Here is a 10,049-nt window from a genome sequence, read left to right on the forward strand (position 1 = left end):
AGTTGTAGACTGTGAGATAAAAACCCCAATTATTTTCATAACCAGTGAAAATTGGTTGAAATTGGTTGAAATTCAACCAATGTTGGAAGATTACACAATGTAAACCAGGACAGAGGCTACCATACTAAATCCAGTGGCCTCTAGAATTGCAGCTCCTGCCCCTCTTTCTTGCAATCCCAGCTGATTATCTGCAGTACTCTGGAGGGTTCAGTATGAATTAGTATGCTGCGAAACAGAGGCATTTATCACTACTGAAGGGAAACAAGAAGCATCAACAGTTGCTTTGATTAACAAAAAAAGCACGGTGTACAGTGTTACCAGTAAAGCAGTGTAACCATATGACTTTCAGAAAGGTTGCTTAGGTTATGTCAGTATTTGCCTGGCTTCTTTTAAGCTGTCCCTAAATTATGGAAGCGGGGAAAGGAAAAATAACTGGAAATTTCCCAGATGTGATGCCTCAGGCTTTGCCTAGAGTCCCAGGATACTGCTCATCCATCTGCTCTTTGCAAGAGAAATGCTGATTTGTGTTTGCCAGAGGGAACACATTTTCCAAGGCTTGGCAGTAATGGTAGCAACTGCAAATCAGCGTCATTAACAGTGTAGCAAGAAGTACCTTCAGCACTGGGTCTCCTAAAATGCCTGCAGGTCCACAATTGTCATTGTCACATTAAAAATTTTACTATCTGCTCAGTTCAGAGGGTTTTCCCCAAGCCACCTTGTAGACAGCTTCAGACAAACTTAACTGGCCAAACACAAGGCCAAGCAAAATTTAAGGCCATACGGTTTTCTGCAAACATGGAAGGAAGTGTTCCAAAAGCACACACAAAATCTAGTTAGCCTAAGTAAGTGGTTAGCCACACTCATCCTTTCTCAACCAAAGCCGAAATGTGTCTGTGTTCTGGGCAGTCTCCCTCCAGTGTCACTCCCCACTTACTTTTACTGCCTCAGCTTCAAAGTTTGCACTGAGTAGCAAATAGGACTCTCATCCTCCTCTCTGTAGGAACTTAATCTCCTCTCATCTTTTTCAAAGGCTTGAGTGTCTTCAATCATGTGTGGTCTGTAACATTGAGAACTGAGGTTTGAAATAAAAATGTGGGGACTTGATGGCTTGATCTGAAGATGAGCACTGGGGCCAGCTGGCTGGCTAGCTACTCCTTTCCATGGTGGGCTTAGCACTTTATATTTTAGTGCCATGTGGGAGCTATAAATGTCACATATTTAGTGTTAGAGAAGAGATGAATAACATACGCATTCTCTAAGTTCATGGTCTCCAGTATATTGCCAGTTTCCAAAGGAGATTTTGTATGACACATCGGTGGTGACAGTTCCCACAGGAAGGTGAATAGTCTGGTACACATCATCCACATTTGCCTTTAGTGTTTGCACTTTCAGTGTTATGCAGTCCATCTCCCACTCATTACTAGAGAGCCTCTGATTACATTTGCTCAGGGCTTCCTTTTGGAGAACAGCAGCCTTATCTAGTGAGCACCTTTGGCAGAGACACACCAGTAGAGCTGCCCAGCAGAATCAGTGCACCACCTCCACTCTCAGTTGAGTTAATTCCTTGTGTGGATGGTGCCACCCATTTGTGACACTTGATGTCCTCAACCTTGTACTGAATGAAGCTGGAATAAATTTTTGCTATCAGCATCTTTGTTCTGTATCCCTAGTGGATGTGCTGCTGGATGAGAGGCGGGACATGAGCCAGCAATGTGGGCTGGCTGCCCAGAAAGCCAAGCCTATCCCGGCCTGCATCCAAAGCCATGTGGTCAGAAGGGCAAGGAAGCTGAATCTTCTCCTCTACTCTTCTCTGTGGGCCCCCACCTGTAACACTGCATCCAGCTCGGGGGTCCTCAGCACAGGAAGGACGTGGACCTGTTGGATTGAGTCCAGAGGAGGGACACCAAGATGATAAGAAGGATGTAGCACCCATCCTGCAAGAAAAGGCTAAGAGAATTGGGTTTATCTAGCCTGGAAGAGAGGCAGCTTTGGGGTGGCCTAATTGGAGCCTTCCAGTACCAAAAGGGAGCCTACAAGAGAGAGGTAGAGAGACTATTATGAAAGCATGAAGTGACAGGACAAGGGAGAATAGCTTCAAATTGAAAGAGAGTAGGGTTATGTTAGACATTGGGAAGAAATTTTTACTGTGAGGTTGGTGAGGCACTGGAACAAATTACCTGAGTAAGTCGTGGATGTCCCATCCCTCAAAGTGTTCAAGGCCAAGTTCGATGGAGCTCTAAGCAACCTGGTCCAGTGAAAGGAGTAGGGGAGTTGGAAGTATATAACTTTTAGAGTCCCTTCCAACCCAAGCTATCCTACTATTCTATTTATTTAATTGATATTTGGATTTATTTGGACTACTACCACTGTTTCTTTGGACTTCTAGGCATATCTATCTCTCTGTCTCTATATCACAAAATGTTTCTCTAGGTATTGTTTGTATGACTTTTCCTGTGCTGCACAAGTTATGAAACCTTTTAGCAGTAGTATTAGTTACAATCTTCCCTCATCCTTTTGATCACCCTTTGTACTAACTTTTTAAGAGTTAAATTAACCAGGGAATTAATGTTGTGCAATTTTGTATAGAAAACTCTCAGTAATTATTGGACTAACCAAATAATTAGTGTTAACATGTGTCTTTATAGTATCTGATCTAGCAAAGCATTTGAAATGTGGGAAGTATAAGTGATTTTATCCTCTTGAGAAGTGCAATATTCACTCAAGTATATGCTGATTTTAGAGTCTTCTTTTATGAACTGAAAATTGAAATGTTGCTTGAAAAGACTTCCTACTGAATTTATTGACCTGTTGTTAGGAATGTGACATGAGGGAGATCACCTGCAATTAACTCAGAAATTAAAAACTGTTCCTAGCATTTCAGATCATGAAACTTTATGCAAGCTTCTTAAAACACACAGGAAGGATTTAATTATGTATCACAAGCTGAGAAGGTGTATAAGTGTTTGCAGAATTGGATTTTTGGATAATAAATCCTTCAATGCAGAGATTTTATTTTGAAGTATACATTTGTACGTGAAAGGTGTTTCAAAAGAATCTAGAATGTGACTTTGAAGCATGCCAGCTCCTCATGTGGCCAGTCTTAATCCAAACAGAGGATCTTTCTGAAATTGCTTCGAGCCAGTTTGGAAGTGGATTAGCGTAAAGGGCTCCTTACTGGGGTGTTAGAATGAGCATAGGAGGGGAGTGCCCATGGAGCTGCTTTTGTGGGGAAACTCTGGCCAGGCTGTTTTCCCACATCGATACAGCTCATCACGGTAGGGCCCTGATATTGACTGGAGCTTTTCTCTGCTCCTGCACCACATAAGCATTTATGACTGACAGCACTGCAGTCTATCGAGTTGTTTGAACTGTTTATAGCTGCACTCTTTTTTTGAAACATAAGAAATATCTCTTTTGGGTAGATTTCCTCCTGGTAGCAAACTGTCACTTCCCAGGTTTTGTCCTGCTGTGAGATGAATGCTTAGAAAGCAGGATACACTTGATTTTATTCATAAAGCATTGCTCATGTGATAGAACATCCTGGCTCCGTCTAATTAAGTGATAATTCACCCTGGGCAGGAGCGTCTTTCAAAGCAGTTATTGACTGCCTCATCTGGATACCTGAGAGGCTTATGCTGAAGGCCACACGCCTGGAAGAGCATTAGTCTTCTGGAATTTATTTTCCAAAATGCTTTATTAATATTAAGTGAGTAATTTTGTCCTGTATTAGGGTTTTACTGCATATTTGGTATTTATAATCTATGCTTAGACTAATGCCTGGCTTTGTGGCGCACGGCAGTATCTGTCTGAGTGATGTGCGAGCCAAGACAGCTGACTGCAGTCATTTCCTCTTCCATGTGTGTTATCTGAATAGAGTCTGTTTGCTCTCCTTAAAGGCCACTAGAGCTAAACTTTGCTGGAGGATGTATGGAGCTCTGATCAGAGCTTTATTAGCGCTTGCTTTCTTTTCTGCCTTTTGTTTAGTTTTTGTGGAGTGAAGCTTCAAAATCAAATGTAAGAAAGAAAGATCAATGTGTAGGCTGAGTAGAGAACAGAAGCAGACACAGCCTCTGAGTGGGGGGAGAAAAGTGCATATCGGACCATTTGTGAAAAGAAAAGGAAGAAATTGTAAGTACCAAAAAGTGAAGAAGAGAAAAGGGAGAGTCAGGAAGCAGGTATCATCTTTAAAGAGACATGGAAAAGCTGAGGGTAAAGGAAATATGGTTGCAAAAGATGCTGAGAAAGGATTGCTGATAGGAAAAATGGGCCATGAGAAGGTGTACTATCAATATGATTTGTGATGGGAGGGACGAAGTCTGGAAAGTATCTGGTTAGAAGCCATGTTGATAACTTCACAAATCTGAGATCTAGAAAGGCAATGGAAGAAAAGGCTCAGGAGCTCCAGTGAGTTTAAGCACAGGCAGGAATGAGGCTGCTGGCTGAGGGGATTAAGCACTTTGGGGAGCTGATCTGTAGTCCTTAGGTTATAGGGAAAGGTGCTAAGACTGATCAAAGTATGAGGATAGGAGCTACTGCTAAGAAGGAAGAAGGTGACTAGGAAAGACTTTTTCACACCAAGGAGCTTCAGTGTCATCCAGGATTTGTACTGAGATTTGATTCTTGTTCATATACCTTGGCAGCTGCATTATGGGTTCACAACTGTGCAGGAGTAGATTTTGTGGCAGTACTGAGTAACTTGTGTTTTTATCCTTTCCATGAAAGAGTGCAAGAACAGTATGAGTGAAGAGATTTCTTTCCATTGCTGAGCCCAGTGCCTCTACAACTACAGGTCCTGTGGGCCTTCAGGCCTGACAGAGAAAAAAGCAACAAACGAAAAATCTTTGCTTTGTGTCTTGACTTTATATTCTGTTAGAATTTGTGAAAAATTATATCAACTGAGTTACTTAATGAAGCAAATTCCTCTCTCTCTCTCTCTTGCTTAATGTGGTCTTAGTATGAAACCTTGTGTTGCATTATGTTGTCTGGAAATATCTTTTATATATCCACATACAATTTATTTGAAAACATAGACAAATAGTCATTGTGGGTGACAAGGTGCATGGTGAATTATCCATCTGTAATAGCACTTTTGAGAGGCTCTTCCCTCACTTTTATTCTTTCTTGTGGAGAATACCTTCACCCTTCTTCTCTCTTGTGGAGAAGATAAATACACATAGAACACCATGCTTAGAAAATCTTGTTAATTGTGTAATCTTCTTGCTCTTTTTCCAACCAAAAGCTAAAGAGATTGGCTGGAGAGTGTCAAGACACAAGATGGTTATGGAGAGAGATACTGTGTTACCTATCACTTGCATGTACAGCAATATCTTGCTGTATGTAGTCTGCTGGAGACTGTGAACATTCTTTCCCTGTTGTCTGCTGCTTATGGTGGTCACTAAGGACAGGAGCAGTGAAATGTTGGATGGGCAAAAAAGCCAGCTTGAGTCCCGTACTGCTGCACTTGCACTTCTTCTTGTATGGCTTATCCTCCATTGATTCAGGTGGTTCCTGCTACCACACAGCCACTTACTGATTCCCCTCGCCCCCAGTGGGAGGGGGGAGAAAACTGGAAGAGTGAGAGTGTGAAAACTCATGGGTTGTTATGGAGGCAGTTTTTAATAGGTAAAGAAGAACTGGACACAAAAGCAAAACAAAGGAAGGAATTAGTTCACTGCTTCCCGTGGGCAGGCAGGTGTTCAACCATCCCCAGGAAAACAGGACTCCATCACATCTGATGCTTACCCGGAAAGACAAACACCAACATGAATTTTTCCCCCTTCCTCCTTCTTCCCCCAGATTTTTCTATATGCTGAACAGGATGTCATACAGCATGGAATATCCCTTTGGTCTGTTGGCTGTATCGCCAGCTGTGCCAGATGTGTCTCCTCCCAGTTCCTTGTGCACCCCCAGCCCACTCACTGTGGGGTTGGTTTGGGTAGCAGAGAAGGTCTGTGTGAGCACATCTGAAACTGCCCTGGGTGATCAACATGGTTTTCAGGACAAATCCAAACCCCAGCCCTATGCTATCTAGTGTGAAGAAAATTAACTTTACTGCAGTCCACTGCTTTAACTGACAGTCAGGTAATAATATGATTAAGACATAAGATTTTATTTCTCTATTAATCATGGAGTTTAGCTTTTATGGTCAATATATTTTGTTTACAGGGTGGCTGAGGTTCTTATTTTTTTGCTTTAATGTCAGGCTAGCAGAAAATGTGTCTTTTTCTAAGTCAATAAAGAAATCCCAACAACAGCACTTGCTTATGTGTGGGTAAGATAGCAGTTTTTACTGTCATAAATATGCGTTAAAATAGAAAGTCTTTTCAGTACTAAATTTAGGGTTTTGCTGTTGTAGAAGTTTAATAATCTTGAAGAAGGCAAACCACACAAAACTATTTCTTTTCCAGCCTGTTACAACCTTCTAGAGTTAACTTCCTAGATGAATAAGTGAGTTTACTTTCATTGGTTGGGACTGTGTCATGATGGCTGTAGTTCTGTGGCAACTGGATTTAGCCAAAAGGTGTTAGTCAAAATGTAGATCAGTTGTATCAGTTCTGCACCTTCAGAGAGCACCAAGGCAGACTCTGCAATGAAAGAAAGTGCTGTGCATATTCAGTAAACCAGGAACAAGGCAACTCTCTGGTCTCATGATGATGTAGGAGCTCATAGTGGGATTAGAGTATTTCTCCCATTCAGTCTGTCACAACCAGTGAGCGGTAATGTTTTTAACTGGCTGGTGAGTATGTGGCAATGTTCAGATAGGGCAGACAGTGTTCAGTCTGGTGGAATAGGTCATACACCCCTCTGAGGTGTGAAATGTGTCATTAGTTGTGTTTTGGGCATCAGCTCATTGGCTCTGGGACATGGTAGGCAGACGAATGCAGGCTGAGACCAACATGCCATGAATGGGTTTGAGACACTTTTCCTACCAAGAGTAAACTTGGTTTGGTGTATTTAACATATCCTTGTGTTTTTCTGAGTTTTGTATTGGAATCTGCACTTCCCAGTCCCTCTTTCTGGTGGCCAGAAGGAGCACTAGTATGGATTTGCCGCACAATTTTGTCCCATATCCAGATTAAACAGGTGTAGTGGTTTCATGTTCACTAAATTTTGGTCTTGGTACTTACTTTTTTTGTGGGAGAGAGACTAGGAGAAAAACAAAGCAGGCTCAGCTTTAAAATTAACAAATAGTTTATTAACATACACTAAAAGAATAGAAAAAAAGAAAGTTAGAAAAAAACCCTAAAACAGAATGAAACTTCAAAAACACTCTTCCCTCCACTTACAAACTGTTCACTTTCTTACAAAGCAACATAAAGAGACAAAACTTGTAATTTTCAGTCAGTTTCACTATTTGACAATAGTCTTTCATCAATTCATTAGGGGAAGAGTATCTTTTAGAGTCATGGATCCCACTGATAACCTAGAACAGTTTTCTTACGGGTTTTAAACTGTCACAAAAACAACTGCCTGGAGAAACCTGCTTTTGTGACCCCTCCCAGGAGCAGTTTCCCAAGCTGCTTATGGGTCATGGGTCTTAGACTTTTGCATACTGGGGTGTCATCTTTTGAAGATGAATAACTCCACAGCAAAGGATTCTTCACCTCAAGGTACAGAGATATCTTCTCACTTCTTTACTGGCGTAGGGGGCTTCTCATCTTTTTCTCTGTTCAAGCATCTTATAGGATATTACTTAGTTCATCACAAACACCTTTGCTCAAATCTACACACAAATTAAAACAATCATCTCCCCAAATGCATATCTTTCCCATGATTTAAAGGAATGATCTAAATATAGAGTTCATTTCCATGGCTCTATTAAGAATAGAACAACCAACTCTTCAACTCTCTGTCCTAGTAGTCTTCTCACTCTTGCTCTACTGACTTTATGCTGTTTTTTTCTTTATGTTCACTCTGTCCTTTCTTACTCTCTCAGAGAAGGGCTAAGCTCTGGAAGCTTCATGTTGCTAAGAAAGAGTTAAATCTGCTCCGAGTTTTTGTCTCTCTTTCTGTAGCTCGTGGTGTTAGATGTTTCAAGGCTGCGCTGGTGAGGGAGGAAGAACTCACAGAAACATCAGAGATCGGAGCACTCAGGCAGTCCGGAATAACAAAAAAAACAGGCAGGATCATAAATGCTTTCTCAGCCCACCCCTCAGTGTAAATCAGGGTGGCTTTGGCCCAAATGGTGCCCATAGCTCTTATCAGGGGCCCAGCAGAGATCTCTCCCTGCTCCAGGGAAGTTTAGAGAAAGTAGCTATTGCAAAACAGCAACCTCTCCTTCCCCCCCCTTCACCCGGGAGCCGATGGAATCCGGCCAGGCCTCAGGCCAGCTCCCCCCCAAAACAGGGGAGCAGCAGGCCCAACTTGATGTTACCTGTCTCTCTCTGGTCAAAGTAAAGAAGGAAAAAAGACCCACCTACAGGAAATTTACAGGGTTTTATATGGTACTTCCCAAAGTCGCAGCCAGCAATTTCAGTGGTCAGAACAGATGCCAATATTCCAACTAACTCTCTGATAGGTCTCTGTCTCTTCCAAAGCAATTCCCAGGTCCCGACCTGGAGAATTATTTTACATTTTTTTATAACTAAAAAACCAAATTGGTCTAACCCATGGCAACAGGTCCTCTGTAAAGCAAAATGGCATGGCCCCAGCTGCACTCAGTGGGGTTAGTCAAGATGTAAGGCAGAAGATAGAAGAGATAGAAGCCCTTCCCTGAGAGGGCTGGGACGAGGAGAAATGTGGACACCTGAGTTCTTGAAGCATTTTCAGGTGAAAACTACAGGTAATACTTGGGCTGGGTTGGCAAGTGTAAGGCTGTTGTCTACATGTTCCCTGCAGCAAGCTTGTGATACCTGGCTGACAAGTGTCACAAAACCCAATCAAGTAACTGCAGCGGGCTTGGATTCAGCATGTCTTTCTCTGAGTGAATTTCCATTTGCATTTGTGTCACTTGTTCAGATTTTCCCCTAATCTAATTGTAATTTCCATCCTCTGAAGAATGGCAAAATAATCAATCTATTTGTCCTTCCTTTAGGTTATAGATGGAAAAGCTTTGAAAATACTGAGCAAGGCTCCTGCTTGCACCAGGTGATGTATTGCTGCCCCAGGGCTACCTGGAAGTTTCTTCTTCGGAGTATCTATCCTGTTTGCATATCAACTGCTCTAGGAGAAACTCCTAAAAACCTATATAGGAGGCCAATGTGAATTTAAAGTCAGAGAGAAAAGTTCTATATTTTCTTCCTTTTGAGATCGACTTTCAATATTTTCACTGTACCAGTTCAGCTGATAAAGCAATCTGACCCATAAAACCTCCAACCACTGTCAGCTAAAAGCCTCTTGAGCAACAGAGTGTCTGGTGAGCCTGTCCAAAATGAGTCTGTCGTGTTTAGTGTACACATGACCTGTTCTGTAGACCGCTGAAGGTGATTATTCTCTTTTGTTGTGCAATAGAATTGTACTAAGATCACAGAATTATTTAATGAGGTTTAGCCATGGAGATGCTAATCTGTACCTGGAATGTGCTCCTTAAGCTGTTCTGTCCAGATCTTCAAGCTCAGACTCTGACAATTAAGGTGAAAATGGTTTTGTCTGCACAGGAAAACTCAAGAATCTGAAGTAATTAATGGATTTAATAGTTGGATTAGTTAAATCAGATTAATTCCTGAACTTATTCCAAAGCAAATTAAACTAAACCAAGTTAAGACCACTTTCATCCTGAGTAAAAGCATCCACTTGCCAACTTAATGCAGTTTAACTAATCTTATTAAAAAGTGAACTGGGATTACTTTTCCTGAATACTCTCCCTAGTTCTTTTGCAATAAATCATAAATTACTTTACCTGTGCCTTCTTCAGGGTTTCAGGGCTTGGTTGAACCTGACACTAAGATTAGATCCTATGATTAATATTCAGGAAAATATCTACATGGCTGCTAGAAATAAAGTGAAATAGATTTTTATGAAGTTTGATGTGCAAAATTAAAACATTCCAGGATATGCATCTTCCCTGTTTTCAGTGTTTGTACTGTGGATGCTTACATGCAGAGTGACAA

General features: G+C 41.5%; 1 long non-coding RNA gene across 1 annotated transcript in view; it reads left to right on the forward strand.

Annotated features, from left to right (window-relative positions):
- LOC120759100 (uncharacterized) overlaps positions 1-9,214 on the forward strand; it is a 33,315-nt gene extending 24,101 nt beyond the window's left edge. Inside the window, exon 6 of the long non-coding RNA XR_005703122.2 lies at positions 9,035-9,214. This is a non-coding gene — a long non-coding RNA (uncharacterized LOC120759100). The remainder of the gene's footprint in view (positions 1-9,034) is intronic.
- The last annotated feature ends 835 nt before the right edge of the window (positions 9,215-10,049 follow it).

The sequence above is a fragment of the Hirundo rustica genome, chromosome 1 (assembly GCF_015227805.2).
Source record: "Hirundo rustica isolate bHirRus1 chromosome 1, bHirRus1.pri.v3, whole genome shotgun sequence".
Classification (NCBI taxonomy): domain Eukaryota; kingdom Metazoa; phylum Chordata; class Aves; order Passeriformes; family Hirundinidae; genus Hirundo; species Hirundo rustica.